This window comes from Canis aureus, chromosome 22, assembly GCF_053574225.1.
Source record: "Canis aureus isolate CA01 chromosome 22, VMU_Caureus_v.1.0, whole genome shotgun sequence".
Taxonomy (NCBI): domain Eukaryota; kingdom Metazoa; phylum Chordata; class Mammalia; order Carnivora; family Canidae; genus Canis; species Canis aureus.
Window position 1 is genome coordinate 16,547,047 of NC_135632.1, and position 25,653 is coordinate 16,572,699.

The 25,653-nt window shown below is 44.7% G+C and overlaps 1 protein-coding gene and 1 long non-coding RNA gene across 3 annotated transcripts in view; one reads left to right on the plus strand and one right to left on the minus strand.

Annotated features, from left to right (window-relative positions):
- Positions 1 to 25,653, minus strand: part of CLSTN2 (calsyntenin 2) — a 616,484-nt gene that overhangs the window by 578,626 nt on the left and 12,205 nt on the right. The window lies entirely within an intron of this gene.
- On the plus strand, positions 1,099 to 23,908 carry LOC144294309 (uncharacterized). Of its 2 annotated transcripts, none has more exons than XR_013361730.1 (3): positions 1,099 to 1,218; positions 18,846 to 18,983; positions 23,548 to 23,908. It is a non-coding gene; the product is annotated as an uncharacterized LOC144294309 (long non-coding RNA). The 2 variants fall into 2 exon arrangements; XR_013361729.1 differs by having other exon boundaries at positions 23,551 to 23,908.

A 25,653-nucleotide genomic window follows, 5' to 3' on the forward strand; every position in this document is an offset into this window, starting at 1 on the left:
CTACCTCAGGGCTACAGCCCTCTGGGTCACGGGCCCCTGGCATCAACACCTTGCCCCTCATGTACATCAGTAAAGTACTTAGCGCCCAGCTCACAGTGAGTGCTGAACAAGGGCAGGTTCCCTCTCCTACCAGCCTCACTGAGAACCGGACTCCAGACAGGTCACTCGTATGTAAAACTTCACAGGAATCCTTTTTACTTTCAAGGTAGACTAAAGGAGCAATTAATTTCTAACAATAAAGACAGATGCACAGACAAAATTCCTAGCTAAAAATAATAGAGTGGCAGTTCTGTTTTTTTTCATTCATTCATTCGTCCACCCACCCAGTCATTCATTCAACAAACACTGCTGAGGGCCAACTGTGGGCCAAGGCAGGAGAAAGCAACGGTTCTCCAATCCTCACACTCTTGGTCCTGGACTGAGGCAGTGCCACGTGCCACCAGCGCTGCACCCTACATTCCACCTCACGCATCCCCCTCACTGTGAGAAGTGACCATGATTTACTGAGTGCTGGCTATGGACTGTGGCATCTGCTGCGAACTTTCATAGAGATCTCATGGAATCCTCACAAGCCTTCAAGTAATAGACATCACCCTCATTTTACTGATGAGAAAGCAAGACCCTGAGAAGGAGCTGGGTGGTGCTGTCAGCAGCAACAGAGCTTAATGAGCAGCCTGCTGTGGGGATCCACACCCCATGCTTTTTCTTATCCTCTAGACATAGAACTTAGAAAGAATTCATCTCCTCAGAGAGATGCTCATAATAACACCATTACTTCCTTTGGCAAGCAGCCCCTGCCTGCAGCCTAAGGGAAGGGCAGACCAATGAAATGCTCTTAGGAGGCATGAAAGAATAAAGAGGGACCCATCAAGCCCCTTCCTCCAGGAAGCCTCTGTAGATATAGCCTCCCTGACCCTCTTCAGCACCTAACCTATGGTCAGAGGCTATCAGAGGGATTCAGAGACTATCAGAGGCTGCACTGGGTAGATGCTGGCACTGGAGCCCAGTGGGCCTCAGTGGCTGATGTCATACACAGGCATGGGGCAGAGCTGGGGCTACAGTCTATGTCTCCTGTGCTCCTGACTCCACTGCCTGCTGACTAAGGGGGCTTTGTCATGTCCGGCCCTAGCCTTGGCATGAGCCTGGTCTGCATTCTGCAACCATGTGTGAGCTGAGAATCCAGGGCACCTTATCAGGAAGGCAGTGCTGCATCTCTGGGTAAGCCCAGCTCATGGGGACTTAGACCCCTTACCCTGCTCCACAACTCTTCCCTCCTGAGTAACCCCTCCGCTTCCTTCAAGCCTGACCTAACCACACCCCCTCCAGGAAGTCTATGCTGCTCTCTACCCTCCACCTCTCTCTAGCAGACATAGACCTTTCCAGGGACAGTGACTGTGGCTCAATTGCTCTGTGTCTCTCTAGCCCCTCTCCCAGGGCCTGGCATAGAGAAGTGCTCAATAAATGATTGTTGAATAAATTTTGTTGGATATACCAGAAATGATACAACAGCCTCAGGCTCAAATAGATATTTCATTATCCAGAGAGGAATTAAAAGATGCCAACTCATCTTTAAAATAATTGACTACTCTTTTATGAGGCCTCCCCTCCCATTTCTTTTCAGCCCTGCAGAGCACTGAAGCTCTTCAATAACCTTCATAATCAGAGGTACTATTTATCCCATAAGCATTTCACTTAACAGGAGTAAGATCCCAAATCTTCAGTGGTCATTTCTTTTCTCTGGCCTCAGAAAGGACTACTAATAGCTATTTGGTTCTGAGAAAAACAAATGAATACCAAGAAGAGAGCCTGATAATTCTAAACCATATTGTTCCCTTTGATTGATTTCCTCCAGGCAAAAATTCATCATTAAAGGCAGCGTTGCCTACTCAAGTTTTCACAATACCACCAACCCCCTCCCCATAATGTTGTGCAGAACATCTGATGCAGGCAAAGGGCAGGTGGACAATGGGTCTCATCATCACTCCTTTAGCTGAATTCATCATTATGTTCCACAGCTACTTTTTTTTTTTTTTTTTTTTTTTTTTCTGTGCAGCTACTTTAAAATGTGTGTCCTCTCGCAGCCACTGGCCCCCTCACGACTTGGTGAAGAAAGAGGCCATAGATCCCCTTTGAAAACAACAGTGTCAGCACCTAGTCAGCTCCGCCCAGGTGGGGCTGCAAGAGGCAGCCTCAGGTGGACATCCTGCACATGCCCATGGAGGCGGGGGCCTGCCACGGCTGACTGCAGCCATGTTCAGGATGAACAACACAAAGTGGTTTATAGACCAGTGCGGCAACCACTGTCACCAAAATGGTCAACAGAGTTATTGACAGGTCACATTTCTGTCACAAAAGCACACACTTTTCTTATGTTTCATATTTGAGAACGAGGCTTGAAGTACTTACTATGTTTGGGCCTTGTGTTAGGTGTCGTGGAGGCTACAGCATTGAATCATACTTATAATAGCCCCCATTTATGGGCAGCATATGGAGAATAGATACTTTATGCGCTCCCTCTCATATGGTGCCAGGAATTCTGGGAGAGAGGTGTTTTATCTGAGAGTATGTTTCAGCCTACCTACTCAAGCAGATTAAATTAGTGACTCTCAAATGTGTTGTTCATCAGAATCAACCAAGAAGCTTCTAAAAATTCTAATGCCCAAGACCATAGCCCAGCCCAAACTAGAGCAAAATCTCTGAGAGGGGGATGTACATATTTTTAAGTCCCAGGGGTGATTTCAGCAATGGTATAATGATTGGCTAAAGTTCTCATGGCTGGTGGTAGGGGAAACAGAGTGGCTTGACCCTATATGGGTCTGGTTCCAAAGCTAGTGTCCCAACCTTTATGTCACTCTATCCATAGATCCCTGCCTTCAAGTCATTAACAGACTCTAACAAGAGGAACAAGTCTAGTCAACAGTGTCACAGGACAGAGTCAATCAATGTCATGGTGTGGGTCCAAAGGGCCATAAAATTCAAGGGAGGATAGATCCCTCCCAAATTCAATCCCTTGAATTTGGGGCAAGAGGATATTGTATCTTTGGGAAAGTCTCATCTGAAAGGGGCCCAGAGGCACAGATTCATGGCATGGTGATGCAAGCTGTTACAGGTGGAGCTTATCCATGAGCAAAGCAGGGAGGCAGAAGAGCAGGCAGGACCAAAGTGAAGAAAGTCACTCAGTTGGGCTGGGGCTTTGAGGATGCCCAGCGAGTTGGTGGAGGCAGGGTAGGAAGACAGGTAGATGTGGGAAGGAAGTGATGATTTACGTGGTTGGCAATGGGAAGGAAGCTCCTAAAGATCCTCCAAATGGCAGACATGACTGTGGTTATGCTCTAGTGAGAGTCATGTGGCTGTGTTCACAGGAGGCACTTGAGGATTACTATAGGACAAGAAAATAATTGAGATGATGTAGATTGGGGTGGGAGCTCACCTAGGAGGATGGAAGTATCCCAAGAATTAATAATTGACCTAGGGCAGAGCAGTAAGAGTGGAAGGAGTAAGAGCCATCAGATAGCAGAATGGACTACACTTGGCAGCAACTGGCCTTGCTTTTGTCAGCAGCCCTGTCCTTTAACTAATTAAGTGACCCTAGCAAGTCACTTAACTCTCCATGTCTTAGTATGCAGCTCCAATGAATGGGAATAACAAAATCTCACAGGCAGGCTGGGGGCCTCAAATGAGAGAATGCATGTGAATATGTCCAGAGGGGTAAAAAGCATTATATACAAAGCCCTACACAATTTCATCATGTTATTAATACTCTGCATGTTCTCTTTACTTTTCCAAGCTCTTAAACTTGAAGGCTATGCTACCATATGAGAAAAAAATGTTAATAATGATGTCTTTTATAGCTCAAAGTTATGAACAAATTAAAAGAGTTTATGTCTTTTGCTGCTGCTGGAGAACAGACTTACCAACATGAATTTGAATTAAAATGTCAATAATTTTTCATTTGAGTTTCTTAAAATATATTTAATTTCTTTTTACATTTTCCCCTTATTTTATGTGGCAATATATTCTACATACTGAGTTTCTGGAATACTTCAAGATCCAAACTAACTAGCGCACAAAATCGTAAAAAAGTTGCCTTCTGTCTTCCTCTTAAGAGAAAAGAAATTAGTTATGGGAGTTCTTGGAAGATGGTGGTCATGAGGGTCATAACGTTTATGCCAACAGTCTTCAATCTAGTGTAGTTCTTGAAACTTAAAACACACAAAAGGGATTATAAAAGAGAACAGGTTTGAAGACTAATATACAATTATCCCTAGAATTCTATTATCTGGCATTCCATAGTTCCAAGGGGCCCAGTCCCTGTGGCTCCCATGTGCTAAATTCTCTAAGGGCTTCACATTGTTCAAAAAAGCATAACTGACATTCAGCTGAGAAGCCCATTTGGGGTTGTGAACCTATTGTAAACCAAATAACCAATTATTAGGTATTTTTATTATGTCAAATATCTGCTTGCTGCTACACAGGTAATATTATGTGTGTCTTAATATGTGTGTATTTTATATATATACATATATATACATATATATACATTATATATATATAGAGACATACACACATTTTATATATGTGTGTCTGTGTGTGTATATATATATATATATATATATATATATATATATTATACACACACACACTCTTATTTTATCTTCACAACAAACCAGAGTTATGGCCTGTTGCTGCATGCATATTATCATGAGTAAATCTCCACATGAGTGCAGATGTGTAAAAACATGGGGCTGCGTCATCATTTTTAAATAGCCATTTGCCATAACTTGTAAATATCCAAAACAACTGGGCATATTTTATTCTTAGGAAACCAGGAGTTCTCATCTCTCATGAAAAAAATAAATTGGCAACCACTTTTGATAATAAAACAGTCCCTCCTAAAGCAAGAGAGAAGACAGAAAGGCACCCATAGTCTTGGTGACAAAATTGTACAGAGAAAATACAGTTTAGGCTCCCAGGAAACATATGGGATTTTTTTTTTCCTGTAGCCACCTTGAGTCCCATGTGCCAAATTCCCTTGGCCTGTTCCTGAAGGGCAGACATGGATGGCTGCCATGACCTTTATCTGGCAGTACATCCTGGGAAGCCTGGTGTTGAGGTTGGAAGATGATAGTGCCTACTGCTAGCAACTTATCTGACCTCAATGCCCAGGTCAGATGGAGGCATAGACAACTGAATTAATCACATCCTAAGGAGCACAATTTAAAAGACATGGCCATCTTGCAGGTTATTGTTGGACCAATGATGGAAGAACGCAAAGAAATGGCAGGAGGTCTTCTACTCACAAGATACCTCAAAAGTAGCTCTATTCCATTGCTCCTGAAATGCATCCCATTCATTCACCATTCCTGTGGCTTCCAAGTCAGTCCCTGACTTTTTCTAGGATCCAGCGCAAGTGTTCAGGAACACTTGTATGAGGGCCAGCCCCATCAAGGTCTTTTACCATGGATAGTGGCAATTTTTTAGGCAGAGCCTTATGAGCTGCAGGCTTCTTCCACCTTCAACATGCTGACACACATCTATCCCCCTGCACATTTTCCTCTCCTGATTTATACTTTGGCTTCCCAATGGTGAAAGCCTAGGATCTTGCTGCAGGATGAGGTGCTGACCATTGCCTCACTCTTACTAGTAGTGACCCTTCTCCTTAATACCCCAGCCTCTGGCTTAGGGCATGCCACTTCACACAAATGGACCCAAAAATGATTCAGCCACAGGCCTGCTTCTAAGCACCTTTCCTTCATTCATTCAGTCCATCAACAAATACATATATACTTACGAGGTTCACAATGGTTGACTTCAATTATCTCATGTCCTAGTGAAGGAGACAAATTAATATACAAACCATAAGACTGTACTGTGGTGCATGCTCCAATAGATAGCACAGTGCTATGCAAGCTCAAAGAAGGAGCTCCAACCAATTAGCAGAACCCTAGGAGGGCTTCCTGGAGATGGGGAGGCCTGGTCTGATGAGTCTGAATAGATGAATAGGAATTAGCAGGCTACTTGGGTGGGAGGCAGGGAGGAAACGAATGGCCATCCCAGGCAGAGGAAATAGCATCACCAAGAACAAGAATAATAGCTATCATGGTGTTTCGTGTGGGAACAACTAACAACCACAGGGTCAAATGTTAATGGGGGCTGGATTATAAAGGACAATAGATGCAGGTTAAGGAGCTTTGACTTTATTCTTAATGCAACTGGGGGGGACTGAAGGGATTTAAACAAAACAGTGGCACAGTGAGATCTTGGTTTGAAGTTGATGTCTCTGGCTGCAGAGCAAATGATGTAGACTGTGGGAGATAGCACAAGTTATGGACAGGGTAATGGGCTGCCTCACCCCAGGTGGAGCGCTGAGACTGGAATTCAACGTCATCCCCACCCACACTAAGACTTATTCGGATGGTAACACTGGCCCTGTAGAGCCCAGGTCTTCCTCTGTCATTTGTTAGCAAGTCAGAGCCAAGGGTATCTGGGCCTGGCCCTGGTTCTTTCCTTCTTGTCCTCCGTGGGTCAGCATTGATGAAGTGCCAGCATACTCCAGGGGTAAAGAGGCAGTGCTACTTCAATAGGCCAGTCATCAGACTACTGTCCAACAGAGGTTGTCAGGGCAGTTGATCTTGAAAAAGAGGCATGAAGAAGGATGTGGGATTTACAAGTAGTGTGTAAATGAGCAGCCTCAGAATATGGCTGGGGCACACTGGAGCTTCATGAGGATGCAGGATGATGCAAGGGGATGCTGGAGAATACAAGATTATATGTAAGGGCTCTGGGCTCCTGTAAGATGTAGGGACAGATCCCAAAATGGAAGAAAGCTAGGCTCTGGTGCCTTACCTGATTCTCAAGAAGGCTGGGCCAGATGACGTTGGCACCCTGAAAAAGGAATGGGTTTGCCTCTTTGTCTCTTGATATCATTTAACAGAGCTGGCCACACTGCCTCGTATGTGGACAGAGTATTTGCCATTTACCTGCCTACCTTCTCCTAACACCATCATACAGAAGCCCAAGCTTCAGGCATGTAGGATGTCTTTACCACTCCACACCAGGGAGGGCTTAAGAGTAGAGATAGATCAACCCAGTCTCTGCCCAGAGCTGCACGTGGCTTGCTCAGAAGTCCAAATGTGCCCTTCCTACCCCTCTTCCTCCCTTTCAGCCCACTGCAATATTTGTAATAGTATCTGATAATACCAAAGTAGAAAGGACAGTTTAGACAGCTCTGTTGTCAAAGGATCAATCGATGCCAATCCCTTCCTACAGAACCAGTTCCCCCAACCAGACTTGGGCAAATGATAGAGTCTTTCATTAATTCTTTAAGTAGCCTTCGACTAGAATCGCAGAAAAGCACCTTCTTCACCAATAGACACCATGTAAACTTTCTGGGGACCAAGAAAGGTTGGCACTAAAATCATAAACACATGAGATAAAATCAGTGAAGGAAACTCGCAAAGTACAAACATCAAAGGAATGGGGGTGCCTGGGAGGAACATCAGATGGTATTTGTCAACTTACTGTTCCGCAGGACAAGGCAGGTCGTGCCCCAATCTGAGAGAAAAAGGCACCTACAATGGACTCAAGACTGGAGCTGGGAGATGCAAATAAACCTCCTAGAAAACACAGTTTACAGCACTAGCAAAATATGTTTCATTTTTGTTTAAATAAAAAGGAAGAAAGAGAAGAAAGGTTCTCTCAGGAAAGATTTGGGGCTGCACCGCCAGCAGGTTCTGGGGAAGAAGACACTGATGCAGCCCTTCAGTCCAAAAGCCTGACTCCCTCCCTTTTCAGAAGGCAGCCGAGGCCCCAAAATGCAGGTTCCACCCAGCTGCAAGCCTCCCCTGGCTCCTCCTGGGTGGCTTGGCCCCGTACTGGGTGCTGAGGCATGACAGCATCTTCATCCCTGAACACAGTCTCCCCTCCTCCTCGAGCTCACACTTGGAGAACAAGCTCCCATGTCGCCTCCACCCAAAGCATCCTTGGTCCTCAGGTTAGATTAGAATATATGCTAACAGCATACCTTGCACCTGCTTTATCCCACCACACACTCTCTTTGATGCATGAGCTCTTCATATGTCATGCATAACACCTGCCCTGACCTCCAGTGTGGCCAAGGCTGGATTATATTGTGATTGCTCTCGCCCTAGACTAGGAGGGCTCTGCAGGGCTCTATCCCTAAAACAGAGGACCCTGCCAGCACCAGACAAACACTGAAGTGAGCAGAAGGAGGCCCATCATTCTCAAACTGTGAGTTTAGGCAGCATGGGGAGCCCCAGCAAACTCAGAGAAGCCACTGGATCGTTGAGATTTTCAAGGGAAATCTGATCCGTCAGACACCACACAAAGAGCTAGCTCCAGGTCGTTCAGTTTCTGCATTAGGTCACTGCATTCTTTCCATGATGCCACATCTTTGTGACCCTTGGGTTTCAGGTTTGCTATGATAAAAAGACAAGTACAGTGTGAAAATCAATATGAAACAAGACATGAGTATGGCAGTGTCCTATGTGATTCCATGGTTGGAGACATCCTTCAGTACCCTCTAGGTACCAAGCTGTTAGGATATAAATCCTTATGAAATGTTGAGAATCAGTCTATTTATTTCTTCATTTTTAAAGATTTTACTTATTTATTTGAGAAAGAATGAGCACAAAGGGAGAGGGAGAAGCAGGCTCCCCACTGAGCAGAGAGCCTGACTGGGGCTCCATCCCAGGACCCCAAGATCATGACCTGAGCTGAAGGCAGATACTTCATCAACTGAGTCACCCAGCCACCCCAAAAATCAATCTATTTAATAAGACCACTGTTGGATATTTTTTTTTCACCTAGAGATACTGTAAAATATTTACCAAGACCCAAAGGTATGGTGAGCTGAGAAAGCTGGGGAATCTGTGCCCTTAGGTGAGCTAGTGGAGACAGCATGGGAGACAGCTCCCAGGCCTGTGCTGGTGGCAGTGTGCATGCCAGCCTGCAAGACTCTTCATTCCTGTACCTGCTGAGTGCCTGCCAGCTGTGCCAGGTACCATGCTCAGCACTGGACCATGCAGATGGGCTTCTCAAGGGCAAGGCCCTGCTCCAGCAGCCAGCCCAATACCATGTAAGACACTGCCTAGGAAGAGCTCCTTGTCAAGCTGTATTGAAAGACACACAGACCACATCCACTGTCCTGCCCATAAGGACAGGATGTGAAGCCAGGAACCAAAGACCTTCTGGATAGGACTGCAGTTCCCAAACAAAGAAACAAACAAAAAACAGTTCACAGAACTCAAAAAAAAAGACCTTATCAGATACATCAGAAGCTTGTCTCTAGGATCGATGTAGTGAGACAAGAAGATAAGAAAAAAATGAAGACTGGCACAGGAACAATACCATTCTCTGCCTGTCTTTTTTGGCTCCTAAATAACCAAGATGCTGGGGTCCAGGGCCCCAGTGTAAGCCATATATGAGCTGGACATCCTTGGGCAGCTTCAGTGGACAGAGGGAATCATCACAGCCCCATCTTGGCACAGAATGTGCTCCCAAGAAGAGCAGAAAAGGAGGTTCAGGCCATTTCAGTACATTCCTCTGCAGAGCACAGGGGCTCATGTTTCTAGGACCAATGGATAAAGAAGAAGTGCCTCACACCACTCAGGGGACAAAAATGATCTCATCCTTTTTCTCATCCTCATCATGTCAAGGCCTATCCCAGTCCTTCAAAGAGGGTGTGCACTCCTTCAGCTCTCTTCCTATTCGCTGGGACCTTGGGCAGACTTCCCAAACTCTCTGAGTCTCATTACCTCATCCAAAAAGTGGAGATGATAATCCAGCCCACATGTTTACTGTAACCACGAGATGTTATGGTATATAGAGAGTTTCTGGAACAAGAAATGCAGTTCCCTCCCTCTGCTGCCATCCTCTGAGCCACACAATAGAAGGTTTTATATTGTATCTTATACTGCTTTCTCACAGAGTGCCATATGCTTCAGAAAGACTTCTCCAACTGCCCAAGGCAGGCAGGTTTGATCACTCCCTCCTCTGCCTGCTGATGATGCTTAGTTTTTCTCTTATTATGTAAATTCATTTGTTCAACATTTCTTTGTTAATGGTCTCTTCATGCCAAATGAGAAGCGAGAAGCAAGGCTGCCTTCATGGAGTTCCTTACCTAAGCCCTCCACCACCACTCTTCATCCTAGGAAGCCTAGGGAGTGTAGACAAGGTGAAGGGGATGATGTGACTGGCAGAGGAGGACTAGGTCACCTCATCACAAAGTACTGTAAAGAGAAAGGAGGTTGAACCCAAGAAGGATGCTCCAATCAGAGACCAGAAGGACCTGTGTCTGTTCTGAGGAAAATGAGGAGTCTAGAGGTATCATGAACAGAAGTGGGGGTACAGACCCAGTGTGGGGAGCAGGGGTTGTAGAAAGTATGCACAGGTCATCCCCCTTGCTAACTCTGCTGAATACCTAAAAGTGGGGCAGAAAGGAGGTCTCTGTCCCCCTTCTCACTTCCACTCCTCCCCCACTTCATCTTTGATCAGGAAACCAGTGCAATGTCCAATGAGCCAGTTAAAATCATTTAATAATAATTACTACTATTTCTATCATGATAATGCGTTTATGTTTTATCCTAAGAGATAATTACTACTAACAAAAGATGCTGGTTAGTTAAACATGCAAGTACCATATGACTCATCCATTCCATTCCTAGGTATTTGCCCAAGAGAAATTAAAGCATATGTTCACTAAAGACTTGTAAATGAATGTTCATAGCAGCTTTATTTGGAAACAACCCAGATGTCCATCAGCTGAATGGGTAAACTAATTGTGGTTCATCTACACAACGGAATACTATTCAGTAATAAAAAGGAATGGATGATTAATATATGCTACAACAGATGAATCTCAAAATAATTACGCTGAGTAAAGAAGCCAGACAAAAAGAAGAGAGTACAGATTGTGTAATTCTATTTACACATATTCTAGAAAATACCAACTAACCTACACTGAAGGAAAGCAGACAAGTGCTTGTCTGTGGGGAGGGAGTATAAAGGGGATAAGTGAGGAAACATTGGGAGGTGACAGATTTACTCATTATCTTGGTGGTGGTGATGGGTTCATGGGTGTATATGTATATCAGAATTTATCAAATCATCCACTTGAAATATGTGCCGTTCATTGTATATTAATTATACCTGTTAAAAATGATAGTAAAGGATAGAGAAATAGAGGGATATAAATAGGAATATAAACCAATGGGTCCCTCTTAGAAAGCAGTTTGGCAAAACATTTCAGGAACCGTAGATGTCCTTATCCTTTTAAATCTCTTCTAGAACTGTATCCCAAGACATAAAAAGACACAAAATTTTCACTGCAAGATTATTTATAATAAGAAATGGAAACCACTAATGTATCTGACAAAATGACTGCTCAAATAAATTAGGGTATGCTCACATACTGAAATATTACGTCGTCATTAAAGGCAATGCATATGAGGAGTTTTTAATAACCTGAAAAAATACTTATGTGATGTTAAGTGAAAAAAGCAAGATATAAATTGTATATATGGTATAAACTAAATTATGTAAAAATATGCATAGAAAAATCTCTGAAATATTTTTAGGATTATCTCTGAGTGATGGGGAATATGGGTAATTTTTCATCTTTTCATGTGAATTTTTAAACTTGTTACTTTTTATGTATTTCCTTAAGTTTCTACAATAAGAATGTATTTTTTTAATTATAAAATAAATGAAATAAATAATATTCAAGGAAAACCTCTAGTCTTTCTCATTCCTTGAAAAAGCAAACCCTGCAGAACCAGATTGCATTTCTCTAATCCTTACATCTGTGAAAATGTAGAAATGTCTTCACTGCAAGTTGCCACTCTATAACTCGAATCCATGTTCCTTTCTCTACTTTTAGACCACCTAGAGAACAAACTGGTGCGCGCCATATGTTGTCACCTAATTTTATTCTACAATTTGTTTAAACTCCATTTGAATCCACATTTTGAGTGTGATCCTCTTGAAAGGCAGAGGTGGGATCTTTCCTTTCATTTTCACCTCCCCTGTCACCCCATTCCACCTTGCCATAATAGGTAGGAAAGAGGTATGTGCACATGTGCACACACACACACACACAAGGATGATACAAATGAATAACAATGCTATATCATGTTCTTAGATGCTTTTCAGAGTCATCTATTTCAATCAAAACCCCAACAAAACAAGAGCACTGGGAAGTGGGTAGTAGGGTTGATGGCACTTTGGCTCCATGCATAAAGAAGATGAGGTGAAAGCACTAAATGGCTGAGACTAATTTCAGGAGTCTTTCCCTGACTTCCCTATATGAACAGCAGACAGAAGTACTGGGACCCCATGGTCACTCACTAGCCTGTGAGTTTCTTTTTTTTTTCTTTTTTTAGCCTGTGAGTTTCAGCTATGTCTTGCTTATCTCTGTATCTCCAGGGCCCAACCCACACACGCATTTGGTATACTGTTAGTTCTTAGAAGAAAGGGTTAGCAATTAGGCAGAGGCACAGCTTGCATTTGAATCTGTTTTCTCTAACATAACACATATCCAAGAGAATCTTCAGTTTCTCATGACCTATTTAATAATTTCCCAAAGATGTGGCCCTGTAAACTATAATTTGTCGCATGAGAGTTTTTGCAGCAGCCCAAAATGACCGACACATTGAGGAGACCTGTCCCCTGATCTCAAAAGTCCTCTAGCCCCATTCCCAGGCCCCAGGTGCAAAGCTGAGTCATCCTCTGGCTTTTTTCATGGTCATCAATGCACAGCCCACCAAGCAAATATATGGTTGCATACTTAAAACAGCTAGAGTGATGAAAGGCACACAAGGAAAATAAAAGTAAAACACCAAGAGAGTCAGGTCCTTAGTGACTCAAGCCCAGTGTTAGGCCTGGGAGGAGAGCAGACATGGCCACATCCTCCACAATCAAGGCCAAGAAGACTATCTCTGGTATGCTCCTAAGCAGTGGGAAACTCCTAAAGCTTCTCAGGTAGGGGCTGATGTGCTCAGGTCTGGTAAAGGACGCCTAGGAAGAAAAGAGACTGAAAAGGCAGCAAGAAACCATCTCAACAGGGCCTGGACGAGGCTGAACCAGAGAAGATGGGATAAAAGAATGACAAGAGTGCACTGGTACGTGGAGCAGGTGCATACCAGCTCACAAGAACTGATTGTGCACATCTCTTGCCAAGCCCGTGTTCAGTCATATCACACACTGGTAACTGGAAACCACATCCGTTATGGAATATTTATATACATACACACACACACACACACACACACACACACACACAAAACCTGACAAGTGCCATGAATCAGAGAGCTCTTCCCCCACTGCAGAGAGCTGATTGTTAAATATTTATACACACCGTTGGGCATACAATTTGGAAACCAGCTGGATTTAGGAGGTAGAGAGTAAAGTCCCAGATGACCTTCTGATGTTTCTAGTCAGGATCTTAGGATGGATGAGGCTCCATTTTGTGAGGTAGTGAATAAAGGGGATTGATCTGGTATAGGGTCAGAGTATAGATTCCCTTGAATCACTTGAAAGGAAGTTCAACCAAGGACATTTTGAATTTGGGAGATAAGACAACCCAAGGAGAGTGGTATTCTGTGTCTGAAGCTTGGGATATAGTTCCATGCTGCAGAAACGTTGTATTTAAACTGTGGGTGTGGGCAGGTGGAGTGAGAAAAAGGGGCAGAGGAATCTTGGGAATCTGCAGAACCCAACATTCGAGGGAATTGCAGAAGAAGTGTCTGGGAAAAGAAGACTGAGGAAATTCAAGAAGCAAAGGGAAAGAAGGGGTGGATGCCCCAAGAAACAGGGGAACGGAAGAACCAACAAAAGGGGAATAGCTATATAGTCAAGTGCAACTTGACAGTGTAGACAGTATAGGCTTCAAAGAGTCTTCTGAGACTGGCATCAAACAGACCCTTGGTAACCTTAACTTGACCAGATTCAGTAGAATATAAGGATCTGGGAAAGAGAAGTAACGGCTCCTCGGCGCTTGATCTTATGATGATGTACCATTGTGTTAAACAAGATCTAACAAGGAAAACAGTAACTACTCTAGGTACTTTAAGGAAAGGAACCTTAGTGCAAAGAATTGGTTACCCACGTGATGGAGTACAGCAAAGCTCAACAGCAAATGACAAGACAGGAAGGCACGACCATCCCGACTGGAGGGACAAATGGAGAAGGAAGGGTCACCAGAGCCCAGGAGATGGGGCCACATGGCAACACCTAAAACCCTGCCAGGTCTCCCCTGCAGCAGGGAAATTAGCAAGGACAGATGTATGGCAGCAACGAGATCGCCCCAGGCAGAGAATGGGAAGGAGAAATACTTTGTCTTCTCCCTTTTCCACCTTCCCCAGTATCCTACCAGTGCCTCCCACTGGTTGTACCTAGCCAGAAGCAATTGCCAAGGTAGCTGGAGAACGTAGTTGGCTACCATACGGAGTGGAGCAATGGAAGAACAGGAAGAGATCTGACAGTAAATAAGCCAATGAAAGACAATGCCATTTATCGCATTTCATGACATTTAGGACATTGATTATAATACTCATCCTGCTTTTAGAAATGTTAGCATCTGAAAAAAAAAATCATCCTAGAATTGATGAATATGGTATAGCTATGGAGACATGATGCACAATGCTTCACAGAGTACTGCTTTTCCTAGACATGCTGGGTTTCCTTTGCAGGAGACTGCTGCCCAAGCTTGACTCAGCAGAGACAAATATCAATCGCTTGAAGGAGCATAGGCTGCCAGGTGTGTGTTTGTGTAGATTCCTAATGCATCTCCCTTCCCCAGGGCTTAATCCTTCAGCCCACCAAGTAGAGCATGGCCAGCTGTGTCTCCCAGGTTCATCATGCCTCCCTAGGCAAAAATCAAATTTATTATTTTATCCATTGTGCCCCATCACACAGTATGATGGACATCAGTCTTTTGTATAAAAATGCATCCTGTGCCAAAGGAGAAAAGTAATGGAGGCACAGGAAGGAGAGAGATGAACAGCAGAAAGATAAAGATCAGAAAAAATGAGGACGCATCACTTACTCCCACACCTCTTGGACAAGTGCTGGAGGTGGGCCACCTACACCATGTGACCATTAAGCCCTTGCATGAGTGGACCAGCTTTATTGTTGATCTTCATTGGCAGTACTGCACCCCCAAGATCCTAGGAGACATCACTAAGGGGCAAGGGTGCTGGTGTCCGTACTCCGACCCAGAGCAACAACGCATTCAATCATGCTGGAACAGTATTAGCTCTGGCCAGCCTTCTGAGTGAAAGTTGGCCCCAGGCTCCCTTTGGGAAGGAGACCAAGCGGCCTCGGTCCCCTGGCTAAGCCTGGTGCCTGTATAGCCCTGGCTGCATCTGCAGTGTGGATCAACATCAAACATGGGATCCCCCACTGATGGGTAGAAAGTGACTTCTTAGGCAGTAACTCAGCAGGAAAGAGAATCAGAAAAACAAGGGAAAGTGCTTGCCTTTGATGAATCTGACACATGGCCTCCCTTGGTATTTCTGAGATCTTGAGTGCCTGAGACATTGCCTTGTGGTTGCCCAGCCCCCCTAGCTCAGGGCTGTAGGGAACCAACAATAGAAAGGGGTGCCTGTTCTTCCCAGACCTCAGATGGAGGCCCAGGGCAAACAGGCTAGGCTTAGCATGTATCCGACATGGCACTTGCTCTCTCCTGACCTTGGGACGTTTCACTGACATCACTTCCTTTCTCCAGAACCCTCAGAGTCCCACACACTCCAAGGCATCTGATTGAATCAACATCCATTCATTCCTTTGTTTACTCACCCAGCCAACGGTTAGTTATCAGGCTGGGAAACAGGGATGAATTCAGACATGAGCTCTGCCTCTTGACAGACCTCACTATCTGGTAGGTAAACTCAGCTTTTCAAATTAAAAATAAAAAGGATTTCATGAACTCTATTTGAGGGATGTGCAGGTTAGAATCACAGCACAACTGTGGGAGGAAAAAGGTAAAGCTTCATAGAAAAAGTCTCAGATTCACCAGTGGAGATCTGGGACGAGGTTGCTCCCGCAGGGAGGAGAGGAGGGCATCCAATCCTACAGGGAGAGGAAGTGGTGCTGCCTGGAGGGTGAAACAGCTGTTAAGTGTCAGGTGTGGCTAGCAGGCACCCCTTCCCCATCTCACCTTCCCTCATTCCCATTGGCCCTGACTCTCCAGCCCCCCTCACTCTTGTGTTGCCCGCCTGTCCAGAATCACTGCTTAATATTTTAATGTCAGCTGGTTGGTTTCCCCACTAAAACTTACATCTTCTTGAGGGCAAAGAATTGTCTTTCTGATCATTCCCCAAGTCTCCTATGCTCCAGGCAGCCTGCCAAACTCAGGAAGAGGACAGGGGTGGGGGTAGGGGTGGGGGGGGTGCAGGTGGAAGGCATCAGGATGAAGCAGCCCCAGCCTGGGTGAAGTTAGGTTCAGGGAAGGCAATAGTATAAGCCTGAGTAGTTCCTCAGGCAAAAGGATACTTACCAGCAAATATAAATTATGTGGTCTTTCTTTTTAATTAAGATTTTTAGCTTTTCAGGGAATGCTATTACTGGTGAATGACAATCAGCATTGTGCTCAGGTTTTTGTCATGTAAATTCCACATTTATCCAGCAGCTTTAACCTGTCAGAGCCATTCACAATATTCTTTGGAAGATTTTCTTTCTGTTTGCTTCATGGTTATTGCTTTTAACTTGAAGACAGGGAGGAAAAAAATAGAGCCCATTCCAAATGGGACATCCCTTTAGTAGACCTTCTGTGTTTCCATTTCAAAACCCATTCTTCAACAATAAACTAAAACAAAATTTCCTTTGGAGACGAGGATATAAGCCACAATGCCTTCCCTGCTCTCAACCCACCCGAGCCTCGAGCCTAGCTGGTGTGGCTAACAAGACAATCATTTCGCTGGGCCCCTGAAAAGGGATGGTAGTAGACTCTTTGCCAAGCCCTGGTGTTATTTTCTCAGGGTCTCCCATGTGCACAGGAGGGGAATATAAGAGGAAAAGACACACTGTTGCCCTCAATGAGCAGAGAATGAAGTCAGGGAAAATGATGAATGCACAATAGAGAAAAAAATAAAAAATGTGTCACCGAGTGGGAGACTATATACCACGATGATATTAAGGGTATAGGCTCTGAAGTCAGACAGATGTGGCTTCAAGTCCCAATGCCAGTACTTAGGGACTTCCTAAAGCTTATTGGGAGACTCAGTTTCTTCCTATAAAATGGGGAGGTTAGGAGACCCACTCACATAGTTCCTGTGAGGATGATGTGAGCTAATGTGTGTGAAGTCTCCAGGACGGGGATGACTATCCTCAAAGTCTTATCACCATCACCACACTTCCCTTTGGCCTCCGCTTCCAACCTCCTATAGGGACCTGTGTCTCCTCCAGAGTTCTCACCATGCATGCTGCCCCCCATACAGGGTGTGCCCTGGGCTTGCTGTGTAGGAAATAAACATCCTCCATCCTTTCTCTTTTGGGCCATGGGAGAGTTATGACCATTCTGGCTAAGGCCAAGGTCATAGACAAATAGAACCAAGTTAGAACTATCTAGCGAGAAGCACACTTGAGGTGAGAAGGGTCTGCTTCTAGACGACTCAAGAGAGGGACTGAGCAAGAGCCTTGCAGCTTCCACTTTGTGCACTGGAGCCCTGAGCTACCAGGTAAGAGGTATGACTATCCCAAAGTCTTCATGCAGGGAGGAAGCCGAATATGGTAGAGGTCATGTCATGCGCAGGCTCTGGTCAGTAGCCCCAGCTGAGCTCAGACCTTGAGTCGGTCAGGCCCAGGCACCATGTGTGAGTAAAGAAACCTCCAGGTGATCCCAACCAATCCCCAGTCGTTTAAGGCTGCAGACATCATGGAACAGAGGCAAGCTATCCTCCCTCCCTCCCTTTTATCTAAATTCCAGAGCCATGGGATCTATGAGCATAATACAATGGTTGCTTTCAACAGTAAGCTGTGGGATAGTTTGCTGGACAGCAATAGATAACCAGATCACCAGACTCTCGTATGCCAAGTGTTTTTTGTCCTTGGGCTCACTTTATCTTTAGAGCAGCATCTTGAAATAGGACTTAATATACCAATCTTAGAGGGCACCTGGGTGGCTCAGTGGTTGAGCATCTGCCTTCGGCTCCAGTCATGATCCTGGGGTCCTGGGATCGAATCCCACATCAGGCTCCCTGCAGGAAGCCTGCTTCTCCTTCTGCCTTTCTGTGTCTCTCATGAATAAATAAAACCTTTAAAAATATATATATATATATATACACACCCATCTTAGAGATGAGAAATCTGATGCCCAGAGAAGTGAAGCAACTTTTCCAAGATCACATAGCTTCCATGTGATATAATCAGAACCAAGTCAGGATCCATATACTATTTATATACCCTACATCAGTCAGCCACCCAGAATTAAGAGAACTTCTTAAATAAATTAGATGTTGTATTCAGCACCTGAAATGGCCTATTTACATATATTTTATATGCTGATAACACCTAAAGTCATTTGGTTGTCAAAAAAATAAAAACTACTACATCCCATCCACTTGAGCTAGGCCATGTAAGAAGCTAAGCTGAGGGCCTGATTCACATCCGACTGTTCAGCTGACAGTGGCTCAGTGCACTGAGGCTCTCAGACAAAATCAGTCAGCTTTTGTAGCACCTTACCTGGACTAAGAGAATGATCATGGTAATTCAGACCAGTGGGCAAGCTGGGGTGAGTGTAGGGGAGAGATTTTTCATTCTGTCGGCTATTCCACATCATGAAAGAAGTGTCGCCGTCAGAGGTAACTGCTTTGCAAATTCACTTATAGGTGCTCTGAGAGAATGCTGAAAATAGACACTCGAGAAATCTGGCTGCGATCAAGGGCCAGATGTTGCCCCAGACGCGTGAAGGATTGTGTGCTGCAGGCACTCGGCCTAATTCAACTCACGTCACCTCTGGAGGGTGGGTATGTACCTCAGCCCAGAACTTGGGCAAGGAGCTGGGGCTACCCTTCCCTCAAGGAGCCTTAAGAGTCCTGGGCCCAGAGTAAAAGCTGCCAGCACCGCCAGGCCAGCTGCGTGCCCTGGTTGCAGAGCACTGCATAGGGCATTTGTTGCAGGGAGGCCCTCTAACCCCAGTGCATTTGAAGGAATGGGTGTGTAAGTGCCACACACGGGCATTTGGTGCGCAGTGAAGGGAGATGCCACCAAAGGAGATGTCCTTGGAGACAGCAGAGCTGTCAAGTCTGACCAGATGTGCCAAGAAACTCCAGTGTCCAGATCCTAAAATATAAGACTTACCCTGGGGGGCGGTATGGAGAAAGAGCTCAGCATGCACCCCCTATAAAATATCTTCACTTCCTCTATCAGTTTGAGGTCCCTCGGAAGCAGGCCCTGCATGAGTCAAGGATTTGGGTGCAAGTGGTGTATCTGGGAAGATGATATAAGGAAAGACCAGTAAATGTAGAAGCCAGTAGCCATTGGGGGTGCATGGAGCCCACGCCTCAGTAGGACCTCGAGGAACTGTGTGCAAGGCTGCAGATGTTCTCTTACCAGAGAGACAAGGGTTTTGGGGTACTGATCCACCAAGTCCTGTCAGTCACTGGCTGAGGACCATTCCTGGGGGCATTAATTCCCTGGTCTTCTGACTTGGCACCCATACAGCCAAAGAAAGGTCTCATGGCCAGAGAGAGCCACAGGCAAAGCACCACTGGTGCTGGAAGTAGGGCCTGAATGCATGAAAACAGCAGGAGCAGAGGGAATGTGGACAGCGCCCTACTGGCATCTGTTACAATCACAGTCCATGGCCACGTAAATCCCCTCCCCACACACACCCCCATGGCTACTGTCAGGTCTCCATCCAACCTGCACCTCACTGAGTCTGATGACAACGCATGCTGAAGAGGGGGTCATGACCCGCCATAAGCTCTGGCCTACACTGCACATCCCCTCTGGGGAGGAAGCCCCTAATTCCAAGCCACTGGTAACAGGCTCCACCTAACTCAATAGCTATTCTATTACTCTAGCCCTGCTGAATGGGTAGATGGAGGAAAGAGTTTGCTCTTCTTCATCCTAGACTGGCTCTTGGTAGAACTGGGGGCCATCAAAGACTTGATTTTGCGACCACCCTCTGGTGTAGGGAGGTCTGCTCCTGAGCCCCCTGGCAAAAACAAAACAAAACAAAACCAGTACTCCACAAAACCACTGCCCCCTAGGACAGCCTAAGTATAACCGCTGACCTTAATTGCTGCCAAAGACCATCATACCTGGAACTTGATATAATCCATTTAGGGCTTTTTTTTTTTTTTTAACTTGGAGAGTGAGAGGATGCTCAAATGGGAAACAAATAAGTAGAGAAGGTCTGAATTTATCTTGAAATGCCAGAAAAATAACAGAACACCATGCCCTAGACACTTGTTTCACTCCCCAAGTTTCCTGTTAGAAATACTTTTGTCTGGCTGGCAGAGGTATTTCATACAACCTCAGGCTTTTACTGCCATGATTTTACCTTTCCCAAGTTCAACCATTTCAGGCAAATCGCTATGTAAATTCCTCATGAAGTTAGAAAAGATTCCGCTTTCAAAAAAAATCCCCAAGGAACCAATGTTGGGGGGGGGGGCCAGGATGGGCGGGGGGAGGGGCTACCAAAGCCATCTCAGGGAAGGAAGCATTTTAGTAATAAGTTGGAAGAGTGGGTGTAAGAATTCTCCCTCCCACCCAGGCTCTTCTCTTTATTCCATACAAGCTGGGTCTGTGCGGGAGCTTGCAGGGAAGCTGCTTTTAAATTCACAGCTTATAGTCCATTATAATTGAAAATATGGTGACGCATAAGAGATGATGTTGATTTTAGAATCAGAATGTCAACCAGGTCTTCTCATTTCAGAAATACATACATCCCTTAGTGCCCTGAAGTTACTGTTGGGCTGAAATTTTTATAAACTCCACTCCAAGTCAAATATTACAGAACTACCAAATGTCACTGAACTACTTATTGAGGGGATATACCATTTCCTATTAAATCAAAATATTAAAATGCATTTTCATCTCAAAGTTACTGAAGCTCTCCTTGGCAATTCAGCCTCTCTCTTAGTAACACCTCAAGCTTATGTGAAGGAAGGAAGAAAAACAAGACACCTAGGGATTAAAAACAAAACACAATAAAAACCCTCATCCTCTACATTATGAAGGAGAACACTAAGGAAGAATCTTCCATCCAAGAGACCAGTGTTTTAACGGTGAAATATTAGTATTGACCATAATACATACTCTGTCCTGTGTGTTGGGAGTTTAATTCATTGGGTTATAAACATAAAATAATGTTATTTCTGCCCCCCTACCATGCTATATCAACCTCCTCTTTCTCACTGGGTAGAAACTGCCTCAAAGATACTCTGGCCCAATTTCACAGCTTTTCATTCCCTTTCAATTACTAAGGCTCAATCCAGGTCATTTTTAACATCAATTTCCTATCTTCTCCAAATATCTACTCTCTCTGCCCCCTCCAAAGGCAAGGCATCCCCAAATCTCTGTTGGAGGGGCCAAGTGTGATCTGCCCCCCTTCCCTCCAGCCTGCTCTTGTGCTCACATAGTGGAGAAGCAGAAGAGGGGGAAGACCAGGGGATAGCTCTATACTTAACAAGGCAAAGTAGCAGTTCTCCCTTCCACTGGTCTAAATAATGTTCCAGTACATGGTTATTGGGCTTCATAAGGACTTCCAATGCCTCACTGGGAAGCCTTATTCTTGAGAAGACCTTCTTGTGAAATGTGACAACTTCGTTCAGTCGTCCAGGCAGCATTTTCCCATTTTTCCCCAAAAGGCACCCAGAAAGACTGTAGTTCCAGAAATTATCTACCCTGTAAAGCAATTTCAGCCTGCAAGCACATATGGGATCCATCTTTGGTGTCTCCTATAACTGGGAATGTGTAAGTGAGTGAGTGAGTGAGTGAGTGTGTTGCAGGTGTCCAGGCATCTCTTGGGCTGAATGCCCCCAACACATCATCTAGAACTCTACAGTCTCTTCCTTATGCCAGTGGTACTGGACTGGTTCAGCTAAATATTCTTTGTGTAGCTTTAATAAACCCCAAGTTTTCCAGGAATACAGCTATCCTATAAATTGAGGCCAGAGTGTACTTTGTCTTGCTCAGGACTTCACCAGAAATATCTCACCATTTCTAAACATCACGTCACCCCAATACTGCCCATGACATTTGAATTGCCAAATACAACGCACCTAGATCCATGTGCATTTATTGCGTGGGATTCACAGCAAGCATCTAACTCACTACTTCCTCCCACAGAGTTGGGCCCAGGGCATTACATAGTATTTTATTATATGTTTTCCTTTGAGTTCCTTTATATTTCAGTTAAGGCATTACACTGATTTGTTAAATTATGTATACTAGCAGGCAATTACATCACTAAGTTTCATTTCAGGATAATAATGGGAGCAGTACAAAATATTTTTTGTAGAAAGGGGCCATTGGTTCTGACAGGGATGACAACCAGTGGTCTAGATTCATAATTCTTTCAGTTTATTTCCCTGTTATGGATCCTCAGACTTTAGTAAAACCCTGATGGGTCCAAGCTCTAGCCTTGATTTGGGAATAAAAGGAAATGCTCCCACTTGAGCCAGGGCTACAGGAAGATGGTGTCCCTCTCCGGTCTGGATCCCTAACCCAGCCCATGTGGGGAGTGGCAGCATGATCCACAGAAAAACCTCTGCTCCTAGAAGGGAGACGTCAGGATCAGAATCAGAGCAGTTAGCCACCTGCCCTGCCCCTGCTCCACGGCTCATATCCCTGCCCCAACCCCGAGAGCTTTTCTTCCCAATGCCAGCCTCAGAAGTTTTAGGTTTTGGTCTGGATAGGGAAGGTGGGGTTTCCCTGTGCACAGTGCCAAATCTTTAACGCTCAGTACAAACCAGTATATCCTTAGATCCAGAAGTAAATGTTTTGACTTTGGAGAGATTCCCACTTGCTCATTTTTTGTGGACTACATGCACAGCCTAGAAATTTCAGCACATCCAGAAGTCTATACCTCTTCCTGATTGCCTGCTTCCCTAGCTGTGGGGGGAGAATTTCATGGGCCTCATCCCATGTGGCCATCCCATTTTAACTGATGACAGCTTTTCCTACTTAAAACCTCATTCTTGCCTCTACATATCCATGCATCTGATTCCATATCAAAGTGCTCTTAATGATCTATTTGGAAATGAAAGCATGCTTTATATACATAGGACTTCTACAATCTAGGGTCTAAGAGAATGCTGACGGGAATACACAAGATCCACAGGGCAACACAGAAGAGTGTAGTGGGGAGAGTATTAGCCGATGGTCACAACTAAATTCTCATCAGTGCAGTCACAGAAAATGTTCTGCCAACTGTGCAGTGTTCAATGCTACAGATTAAAGACGGAGCTTACAACAAAGCTATTTCACCGATGGGAAAGTTACTTTACATTACTTTTCTCAGAAGATACATTCTGACAATGGCCTCCAGCATCATCAGCACCTAACCTGTCTCACACCCAGCAGGTCACCCACCTCCAGCCTGGCTCCAATTCCCCATCGTGGAATGCGCCAGCACATGCCAGGGAGAGCCAGTGCCCCGCCTGTGATGCTGACCTTTCCTGATCAAATCATCCTACCGCATCAGCCCTACTCTGGTATGTCTGCACTGGGAAGATGGGCAAGACCCAGGGGGATGAAGGAGAATGCTGAATCAAGGAAAGCTCCAACCCAACCCTGCAACCCCCACAGGGCAAAGAGGTGGGTTCCTGGGAGCTCCAGCCGTCACTTATCCACCCATCCTACTCCCTAAACTTCTGGGGACACAGGAACGAGATACTGGGGACACAGATACTGACCTTGCATGGTTGAGTGAGGGGCAAGCAAGCAGGTGACAATACAATCTGATAAGTGCCACTGGGGGAGGGGGGGTTCTGTATGACAGCCGTGTAATAGGGGAGGAAGAAAGGGGCCATTGGTTCTGACACCCCCTCCTTTGGCCAGGGGGTACACAGGGATGGATTCCCAGAAGAGGTGCCCACAGTGAGGGCTGCTGCCTGGCAGGGCAAAATTAGAACAGCAAGTGAGGCATGGTACGCAGCAGCACAGAGGCAAAAGAGGGCCCCATGAGGCAGGGAACTGGGGTTCATAACCACAGAAGCTGTCCACAGTAAGCATCAGGTTTTCTCATGCCAGGACCCAAGGCTGAGAAGACACTCAAAACCCACTAGCACTGGCAGCCAGCATGGTCAGGAGCCCAGTTTCCTAAGAATCTGGAAAATTTGTTTTTGAATGTGTCCAGCCACTATCAGCTTTTAAATGACAGAAGGTATATCTTATAGACTCATCCACACAATTTGGGCACAGGAATTGGTATCAGTCTGACATGGTTTGAGCATGACGACAGAGATCCATCTGCTTCACACATTCTCCACACCCTCCAAATGTCCTACTATGCTGCCCTTAATGCCACCAATGTGTGACTGCTTAACCCTATAGGTGGAGCAGTGCTCTCTCTTTCTAAAAGCAAACATCACCAAACAAGACCATGTATCATGTCTCATTACCTTAGTTTACTGGAAAGTTACATGTGCTTCCTCTCTGATAGATGATATAAGTAGAGCTTTAGGCACCAGTGTCATATTGACTTGGGGCAGGAATTATGGTGGCCCCAAATCTCCTATATAGGAGCCCATTTGGTTGGAAGTGTTCCAGGTGACTTGTTTTGGAACTGTGGCTACATAGTGAGTCCTCAGTCTTTAATAAGAGTGAGTAGTTCTGATCAATAGCAGTGGCAAAGTTTTCTAAAAACACTTTTCTCACATTTTCCCACTGGACTGAGAAAACAAATCGTAATATGAGGTTGAGGATGATTTTCATCATTATTCATAATATTTTTTTGTACTCATATTTATCAGCTGCAATGATATATTTACATTATATATCATGTAACATATAACCATTACTGTTTTACACTTTCACATTTAGAAAATGATTCTTTTTTTTTTTAATTTTTTTTATTATTAGAGTTCAATTTGCCAACATTTAGCATAACACCCAGTGCTATTCATAGTATTTTGAAGAGTGGCTACAGAGAGTAGCCAACCCTACCTCCAAAAGCAGATCTTTGTGACCCTAAGGTCTTGATAAAAGAGACCCCAGCATGGTGGGGTGAACAGTAAGGGTTATTGCAGGGCAGAGGAAAGTAAAATGATATAGGTGCTTAAAGGCCGACTCAAATATTTCGTCAACCTTTCCCTTTTCCCCCATGGGCTCTGTAACAAAGGAGTGGTGGGACATGTCTGGAAGCAAAACCCCAGGAAAAGCTACAGTTTCAAGAAAGATCCTTGGCTGGTCTCTGACTTGAATTCCTCTAGGTAGGAGGGCTGGGATTACCTAATGGAAAATTAGGGTGGAGAAGAGGTAGGCGGTTGTTCAAAGAGGAAAAAGATGCAAGTGCAATTTTAAAAAATGCTATATTCATGATATCTAATTAAAATAAAAACAAATCACTAAAGAGTCTTAAATTTTAAAATAAATAAGCAATATATAACCATCTTGATATTTCTGATGATGGTGCAGTAAAGCAGAAATGATTTACTTTTCTTTAGGAAAAACAAATAGCCAACA